General features: G+C 42.6%; 2 long non-coding RNA genes across 2 annotated transcripts; one reads left to right on the forward strand and one right to left on the reverse strand.

The window, feature by feature from the left end:
- Positions 1 to 422: 422 nt before the first annotated feature.
- On the reverse strand, positions 423 to 4,450 carry LOC133241033 (uncharacterized). Its single transcript, XR_009734486.1, has 2 exons — positions 1,642 to 4,450; positions 423 to 958 (listed from the first exon to the last, which is right to left on the reverse strand). It is a non-coding gene; the product is annotated as an uncharacterized LOC133241033 (long non-coding RNA).
- A 511-nt stretch (positions 4,451 to 4,961) lies between these two features.
- LOC133241037 (uncharacterized) lies at positions 4,962 to 6,987 on the forward strand. Its single transcript, XR_009734487.1, has 2 exons — positions 4,962 to 5,883; positions 6,445 to 6,987. It is a non-coding gene; the product is annotated as an uncharacterized LOC133241037 (long non-coding RNA).
- Positions 6,988 to 9,825: the final 2,838 nt, after the last annotated feature.

Raw genomic sequence — 9,825 nt, forward strand, 5'->3', positions numbered from 1 at the left:
GAAAAAGGACTTTGGGCAGCATCCTCATGTCCCTAGCACATAAGAGACTGCCCAGCATGTGTTAATAATGAGGAAACATTTGTGATTACATTAATTTCTATGAGTACACGGAGCTGAATAGATTCTTGCCTACTGGTTTTACAAATAAGGAACCTGAGACTGAAAGAATTCAGTTCTTTTCAGGGTCTTCAAGGTAGACAAAGACAGAAACAAATCAGAAGCCAATGAAGGAATTCTTTGATGGATCCAGTGCAAAAGACATATTTCAGACAAAGCTGAACTCAATGATGGAACATTCTAATTCTGATAATCCAAAGGGAATGAAAAGGAACACTCAGAAGAATAGTTGTGCTGACAGAAGAGAGGAAATACACTGTTTGCAAAAAAAAAAAAAAAAGAAGAAGGAAAGAAAGAAAAATACATAATGGTCTATGAAAATGCTTTATTGGAGAAGCAAAGGAATAGACCCACTAATTGCTCACGGGGTAGGGATCACAACGTGGATACAGACAGGCACATGGCACAGAGAGTACAAGCGATGATCCTGCTGCTCTTCTTCCAACAACGTGGTGTCAGCTTCAGGCAGCAAGCCTTTCCTCTGTCTGCTGTCGATTGAGGAGGGAGATTAAGGAAGATGCAGTCTGTCACCATGGCCAAAGGGAGGAAATGGAAAAGCCTGGATCTTGTTTCTTGGTCCAGATGAAATCCAGTGCTGTTACTTCCACTTGGGTGGACACTTCTGCTCGCATGGTGGACATGGTGGCCCAGGAGGGCATTTTTTCTGGCTCAGTGGAGGTGGGCATGGATGAGGTGGGCAAGGCTCATGGCACTTGGGTGGGCACACTATTGGAGGTGGATGGCAGGGCTCCTTGCACTGATGGTGATGCTGATGCTGATGCTGATGCGGATGGGGATGCGGATGCTGGTGGTGAGACATCCTTCCTGGGTCTCAAGGAATCTGAAATACAAACAGACAACTTTCTTAATAACGATGAGTCTCATTGGAAGAACATTTAGCTGTGCCAACAACCCTCCCGTCACTAAGGACTCTTCTGGATTCCTAATGCAAACTTTATGTTTTTTTAGAGCTACTTCACCCTTCTTTTTTTAGTAACTCTTACCCTCAGATCTTCAGTCTTTTCTGATTAGCCTTTGCTTCTACCACTTTCTAAAACAAAATTACCTACAAGGTGTTGTACGAATACAAACATACTCTGAAGAATAAGCTGGATAATAAACTTGTAGCCAATCCCCAAACAAATCTCTACTTATTTCTCCCATCAGGTCTTGGTTGCTAGCCAAGCTGACCTGACTGTGGGCTTCTGAGGAGAAATGCAAAGGCCCAAACTAGGCACTCAATGGGATTGGATGCTGAGAAGGGGGCATTTGGAACTAATGTGTTCTGTGCTGTAGCACAGTATCTCATCCCCCCTACTCTCTCTCAGGTTAAGACTGTGCCTCTGACTCCGTTTTCTCCTCACTTTTAAGATTGCATACATGACCAAATACCAAAAATTTACCCCTAAATCCTCATTATCTTCTTTTTCTTGTACAGAGCTCTAATTGCTTCAGTTAAAGCCATTTCTACTCCCAGATTAATCCCAACACCCAAGTTCCAAAAGATCTAAGAGTTGTGCTCACCAGAGGCTCCAAAGATCCCTATGACCGTCACGACAATGGCAACACTGTGATGGAGACCCCTTTTATAAGGTCCAGGCAGCTCCACCCAGGGGGAACATCCCAGGACTGGCACCATGCACTTGTTTCCCACCCCAAATTCCACGTGCTTGCAATCTCAGAAATCAATGCCCCAGTCATACTGAGATCACACAGTTCCCTTGTCCGTGGACTTGCTCACCCTTCAGTGAGGAATTACAGAGTGATTCATTTAGACTTTGTCTCATACTTCCTCTACCTGTGTTGTGCACCATTTAGGGAATATGAGGAATGCTTGAGAATGGTGCTATTCTTCCATAGTTAGAGATGTTGCTTCCCCCTCTTGCCAGCTCCCCAAGCATTGGTACTAAAACTTACTACCCCATTCCATTTCATCTGTCAGCACCCGGCTTTTTGTCCATTGATGACAGAGACCAGAGTTTCCTAACTGCACGTATTTTAACTCCTACCTCCAGCTTTTCTAAACTCACCTTGTACCATATACTGCTTCTTGACATTTAAGTGACTTAAACCTGGCCACAAAATGTACCTTGATTTTTTAGTGCAAGCAGTCTCATGTCAGATGTGCTTTCATATGGCTCCATACACGGACTTGAACAGGACAACGTGATCCCTCAGTTTCTTAGGCCATAAATCACAACCTCCGACCCCTTCCTGAAGCTCTACTTTTGCAGATTTATGCACTGATCTGAACTCTGAAGACCCATGATCTGAGTCATTTGTGGTCTACTAGAAACCCAAATTCCTCTCCTCTCATTATCTTCAAAATGAACTCAGTGTCTGGGCTATATGCATTTAGAAGCTTTTCCACTAATACTCCCTAAATATCTTGCACTTCTTTCCCCTACAACAGTTAATTCAATTGACTCGATCAGGTTATTTACTTTAAATGACACTTAGTGTGTTTCCAGACATTCTTAGTACACTCAGGGGATGAACCTCCATGAATCATTGATTCAGCCATTCAATCCATGTGGATTTTTCCTTAAATAAAAAAAATAGGGGTGAAATGGAACCCATTCATAATTTATTAGTGTAATTTGTTGACCGACAGTAACACTTCAGCTCATAATATTTACTATGCCTTTCAGGGGAATACTTGAGTACCTTGGCTATCAGTTCAGTTCAGTTCAGTCCAGTCACTCAGTCATGTCTGACTCTTTGCGACCCCATGAAACTGCAGTACCCCAGACTTTCCTGTCCATCACCACCTCCCAGAACTTGCTCAGACTCATGTCCATCGAGTTGGTAATGACATCCAAACGTCTCATCTTATATCATTCCCTTTCCTCCTGCTTCAATCTTTCCCGAAATCAAGATATATTTCAATAAGTCACTTCCTTGCATTAAGTGGCCAATTTATTGGCACGTCAGCCTCAGCATCAGTCCTGCCTTGTGAGAAACCTGTATGCAGTTCAGGAAGCAACAGTTAGAACTGCACATGGAACAACAGACTGGTTCCAAATAGGAAAAAGAGTACATCAAGGCTGTATATTGTTACCCTGCTTATTTAACTTCTATGCAGAGGACATCATGAGAAACGCTGGGCTGGAAGAAGTACATGCTGGAATCAAGATTGCCAGGAGAAATATCAATAACCTCAGATATGCAGATGACACCACCCTTATGGCAGAAAGTAAAGAGGACCTAAAAAGCCCCTTGATTAAAGTGAAAGAGGAGAGTGAAAGAGTTGGCTTAAAGCTCAACATTCAGAAAACTAAGATCATGGCATCTGGTCCCATCACTTCATGGGAAATAGATGGGGAAACAGTGGAAACAGTGTCAGACTTCACTTTTGGGGGCTCCAAAATCACTGTAGATGGTGGGTGCAGCCATGAAATTAAAAGACACTTACTCCTTGGAAGGAAAGTTATGACCAACCTAGACAGCATATTCAAAAGCAGAGACATTACTTTGTCAACAAAGGTCCATCTAGTGAAGGCTATTGTTTTTCGAGTAGTCATGCATCGATGTGAGAGTTGGACTGTGAAGAAAGATGAGCGCCAAAGAATCGATGCTTTCGAACTGTGGCATTGGAAAAGACTCTTGAGAGTCTCTTGGACTGCAAGGAGATCCAACCAGTCCATCCTAAAGGAGATCAGTCCTGGGTGTTCATTAGAGGGACTGATGCTGAAGCTGAAACTCCAGTACTTTGGCCACCTCATGCAAAGAGTTGATTCATTAGAAAAGACTCTGATGCTGGGAGGAATTGGGGGTGGGAGAAAAAGGGGATGACAGAGGATGAGATGTCTGGATGGTATCACCTACTCAATGCACATGAGTTTGGTGAACTCCGGATGTTGGTGATAGACAGGGAGGCCTGGCGTGCTGCAATTCATGGGGTCACAAAGAGTCGGAAACATTTCAGCAACTGAACTGAATTCAGTGGAAAAACTTTTAAATGGATACAGTCCAGATATTGAGAGAATTTTGAAGATAATGAGATGAGAGGAATTTGGGTTTCTAGCAGACCAAGAAGCAGCAGACCAACAAGCAACAGTAAGAACCAGACATGGAAAAATGAACTGGCTTAAAACAGGGAAAGGAGTAAGTAAAGGCAGTATATTGTCACCCCGCTTATTTAACTTATATGTAGAGTACATCATCAAAATTCTGGACTGGATGAAGCACAAGTTGGAATCAAGATTGCAAGAGAAATATCAATAACTTCAAGTATGAAGATGACGCCACCCTTAGGGCAGAAAGCAAAGATGAACTAAAGATCCTCTTGATGAAAGTGAAAGAGGAGAGTGAAAAAGTTGGCTTCAAACTCCACATTCATAAGATCATAGCATTCAATCCCATCACTTCATGGGAAATAGATGGGGGAAAAATGAACACAGTGACAGACTCTATTTTCTTGAGCTCCAAAATCACTGAGGACTGAGACTGCAGTCATGAAATTAAAAGATGCTTGCTCATGGGAAGAAAACTATACCAAACCTAGACAGTGTATCAAAAAGCAGAGATATCACTTTGCTGACAAAGGTCCCTATACTCAAAGTTCTGGTTTTTCCAGTGGTCATGTATGGATGTCAGAGTTGGACCATAAAGAAGGCTGAGCACTGAAGAACAGACGCTTTTGAACTGTGGTGCTGGAGAAGACACATGAGAGCCCCTTGGACACCAAGGAGAGCAAACCAGTCAATCCTAAAGGAAATCAACTCTGAATATTCATTGGAAGGACTGATATTGAAGCTCAAACTCCAATATTTTGGCCTACTGATGTGAAGAGCCAACTCCTTGGAAAAGATGTTGATGTTGGGAAATATTGAAGGCAGGAGGAGAAGGGGATGACAGAAGATGAGATGGTTTGATGGTGTCAATGGACATGAATTTGAGCAAACTCTGGGGGATAGTGAAGGACAAGGAAGTCTGGCATGCTGCAGTCCAAGGGGTCGCAAAGAGTCGGACATGAATGAGCAACTGAACAGCATCAAACAACACTAGACCAGGGTGACTCATGGTCATGTGGCAGAAAAAGTAGAATTTCATGAAGGGACCCCATTCCATGAGCTTATGGCTGAGCAACCTGAGGGATCATGTTGTCCTGTTCAAGTCCACTATGGAGCCATGTGAAAACACAACTGAAATGAGACTGTTCATACTGGAAAATCATGATAGACTCTGTGGCCATGGTTAAGTCATTTAATTGTCAAGAAAAGCCCAGAGGTCAGTAGAACGTGGTATAAGAGGAATTTAGAAAAACTGTGGGTGGGGGTTATGATATGTGCGTTCAGTAAACCCTAGTCATGACCATTGAGGGAGACAAAGCTGGGTGCTGAAGCTGAAATGGAATAGGGTAGTAAGTTTTCCATACCAGATGCGTAGGGAGCTGGGGAATGTGGCAAGCACAATCTTAACCATGGAGGAGCAGTACCATTGTCAAAGAATTCCTCATATTTCCTAACTGGTGCATGATATTGGCACTGGGGCTTTGAGACAATGTATTGAGTGACTCATTCTGCACTGCCTCAGTGAAGGGTGAGGAAGTCCATGGCAATGGAGCTTTGTGATATCAGCATGAGTGTGACAATTTATTTTTGAGACTGCAAGCACATGGTATTTGGGGTGGGAAACAAGTGCATCATGCCAGATCTGGGATATTCCCTCTGGGTGGAGCTGCCTGGTCCTTATAAAAGGAGTCTCTACCCCCGTGCTGCTATCTTTGTGCTACTCAGTCATAGGTCTTCTTTGGAGCCTCTGGTGAGTACAATTTTAGAGGTTTTTAGCACTCGTGTCGTAGGGTATAATCTTAGGGTAGAAGTGGCTGTATTTTAACAAATTAGTGCTCTCTATGGGAATAAGAAGATAATGAGAATTTAGGGGTAGTTTTCAGTACTTCTTCTTGACATCTTTATGCTCTTAAATGTGTCGAGAAAAATGGAGTCAGCGGCACAATCTTAACCTAGGGAGAGTCAGGGAGATGAGATGCCGTGTTTCAGTGCACCCTGCATTCATTGCAAATGAAGCCTTCTCAGCCTGCAGTTCCACTGAGCGCTGATGGACCTTTGCATTTTTCCTTGGAAGCCAACAGTCAAGTCAGTTAGACCAGCAAACAGGACCTCAAGGGAGAAATTAGTAGAGATGTGTTTTGAGATTGGCTAGAAGTTTCACATCCTGATTATTCGTCTTCAGAGTGTGTTTGTATTCACACAGCACTTGTGTAAGTAATTTTTTCTTTGGAAAGTGGTAGAAGAGGGCTCCCTATTAATGGAAGAATAGGACTTTCTGTTATGAACAATGCTGTCTGGTTTTGTATTTCAGATTCCTTGAGACCCAGGAAGGATGTCTCACCATCCGCATCCGCATCCTCATCCACATCCGCATCCACATCAGCATCAGCATCACCATCAGTGCAAGGAGCCCTGCCATCCACCTCCAAAAGTGTGCCCACCCAAGTGCCATGAGCCTTGCCCACCTCATCCATGCCCACCTCCAGTGAGCCAGCAGAAATGCCCTCCTAGGCCACCATGCCCACCATGCGAGCAGAAGTGTCCACCCAAGTGGAAGTAACAGCACCAGATTTCATCTGGACCAAGAAACAACAAGATCCAGGCTCTCCCGTTGTCCTCCCTTCAGCCATGGTGACCGACTGCATTTTCCTCAACCTCCCTCCTTGACCGACAGCTGACAGAGAAAAGGCTTGCTTCCTGAAGCTGACAACTCCTTGTTGGATAAAGAGCAGCAGGATCATCGCCTGATCGCTCTTTGCCATGTGCCCGTCTGTAATCCATGTTGTGATCTCCACCCCATGTGTAATTAGTGTGTCTATTTTTGCTTCTCCAATAAAGCCTGTGTCATAATTGAGTCCACATTTCTTCTATGTTTTTCTTTTGCACTTTGTGTTTTTAATGTCTCCTGTCAACTACAGGTATTCTTCTCAGTGTTCCTTTTCATTCCCATTGGATTTTCAGAGTTACACTTTTTCTTCATTGAGTTCAGCTTTGCCTGAAATGTCTTTGGATTGGATCCATCAAGGAATTCTTTCACTGGTTTCAAACGTGTCTATCTCTCTACCTTGTAGGACCCCGAAAAGAACTGAATTCTCTCAGCCTCAGTTTCCTTACCTGAGAAAATTAGGAAAGAATGTATTCAACTCAGTGTACTCATAGAAATTAATATATACACAAATGTTTCCTAGTTATTGATACATGCCAGGCCATCACTTATATGCTAGGGACATGATAATGGTTACCAGTGTCCTTGTCCATCTAAATTCTTGGGGGCATTTTACACACACACACACACAAACATACGCAGAAGACAAATAATGGTTCTGCGTGTGTATATGTTAGAGAAAATTTGGAGAAAAGCCCTTCCAAAGTGGCTTTTTGGGCAATGACCTGAGTGATGAAATGAGTGAGCTTTGAGTGTATCTGGGATACATTGTATCATGAGAGGTGAGGGCAAGTGCTAAGGCAGAGGAAATTAACCACAGAAAGGACAGTGATCAAGGAGACACTGCCTCCAAATGGGGTCAGAGAGGTTGGGATCCAAAGATTTAGTAATGATTTTCATTATTTATTCATAGTTTGACAGCCATACTATGCTGATGGCCTAACAGTCTCAAATTTTATATCTATGCAATTCTCAACTATAAATTAAAGATAAATCAAAATTGCTGAATGAATTGGAGGATTGCATTATAGAGCTGCACTAATTAAGACAGGATGCTATCCCATAAGAAAAGACACAGAGATCAATGCAATAATAGAACATCCAAACATAGATCCACACCATACATGGTCAACTGATTTTCAACAAGGGTGTCTCGGTAATTCAACAGATGAAAAATAACCTTGTCACTAAATGCTACTCAAACTGTTGGATACTGATACAAGAATAATTGAAGCTTGGCCTTTACCTAACACCATATAAATATTAACTCAAATTGTATCACAGACTACAACTTAAGATCCAAGACTCTACAATTTCTAGAGGAAAACACAGGAGAAAATCTTAGCTGCCATGGGTTAGGCTAACTGTTATTAAAAATCAGTATCCAAAATATGTAAATAACTCATAAAGTCAGTCATAAACAGCACAGTGAATAGAAAACTGGACAACAGTCACTTTACAAAGAAAATGCCTTCATATGGCCTACAAAGTTATTTTTAGAACTTCTGAAAGTCACTAACATTAAATAAAGAGTATTCAAAATGCAAACCTGATGGGTACAGCCTTCAAAAGTCTGGAAATGACAAACTAATTTAATTAAGACACAGGACAAGCAGCAAATACACAACACCTCTGGGAGGAGTCTGGAATTGTTGCCAGTACTTTGGAAAACAGTTTGGCATCATCTGTAAAAGTAGAAGTGAGATATTTCGGGAACATCGCCTAGAGAAATGTGTGAACATGTGCACTAACAGACATGAGGAAAACGTCCTAGTGTTCCTAACAGCTCCAAAAAGGAAACAACTTTGAGGTCAACCAACAGTACATCAAGGAGAGAAATGAAGTGCTGTATAGTCACACAATGACATACTAAACTTCACTAGTGGATAGGCCAAAGCCACATAGTGTCAACAGAAAGATGAGAGACAAAAATAAGGTATACAGTATAATTCCATTTATGTAGTGAAAAAGCTAGTAACTTAACTATAATTTTTGAGATATTCCTATCAGATCAGATCAGTTGATCATTCGTGTCTGACTCTTTGTGACCCCATGAATCACAGCACGCCAGGCTTCCCTGTCCATCACCAACTCCCGGAGTCCACTCAGACTCATGTCCATCGAGTCAGTGATGTCATCCAGCCATCTCATCCTCTGTCGTCCCCTTCTCATCCTGCCCCCAATCCCTCCCAACATCAGAGTCTTTTCCAATGAGTCAACTCTTTGCATGAGGTGGCCAAAGTACTGGAGTTTCAGCTTTAGCATCATTCCTTCCAAAGAAATCCCAGGGCTGATCTCCTTCAGAATGGACTGGTTGGATCTCCTTGCAGTCCAAGGGACTCTCAAGAGTCTTCTCCAACGCCACAGTTCAAAAGCATCAATTCTTCGGCGCTCAGCCTTCTTCACAGTCCAACTCTCACATCCATACATGACCACAGGAAAAACCATAGCCTTGACTAGACGAACCTTTGTTGGCAAAGTAATGTCTCTGCTTTTCAATATGCTATCTAGGTTGGTCATAACTTTCCTCCCAAGGAGTAAGCGTCTTTTAATTTCATGGCTACCGTCACCATCTGTAGTGATTTTGGAGCCCAGAAAAATAAAGCCTGACACTGTTTCCACCGTTTCCCCATCTATTTCCCATTAAGTGGTGGGACTGGATGCCATGATCTTCGTTTTCTGAATGTTGAGCTTTAAGCCAACTTTTTCACTCTCCACTTTCACCTTCATCAAGAGGCTTTTGAGTTCCTCTTCACTTTCTGCCATAAGGGTGGTATCAACTGCATATCTGAGGTTATTGATATTTCTCCCAGCACTCTTGATTCCAGCTTGTGTTTCTTCCAGTCTAGCGTTTCTCATGATGTACTCTGCATAGAAGTTAAACAAACAGGGTGACAATATACAGACTTGACGAACTCCTTTTCCTATTTGGAACCAGTCTGTTGTTCCATGTCCAGTTCTAACTGTTGCTTCCTGACCTGCATACAAATTTCTCAAGAGGCAGATCAGGTGGTCTGGTATTCCCAT

Source organism: Bos javanicus, chromosome 3, assembly GCF_032452875.1.
Source record: "Bos javanicus breed banteng chromosome 3, ARS-OSU_banteng_1.0, whole genome shotgun sequence".
Classification (NCBI taxonomy): domain Eukaryota; kingdom Metazoa; phylum Chordata; class Mammalia; order Artiodactyla; family Bovidae; genus Bos; species Bos javanicus.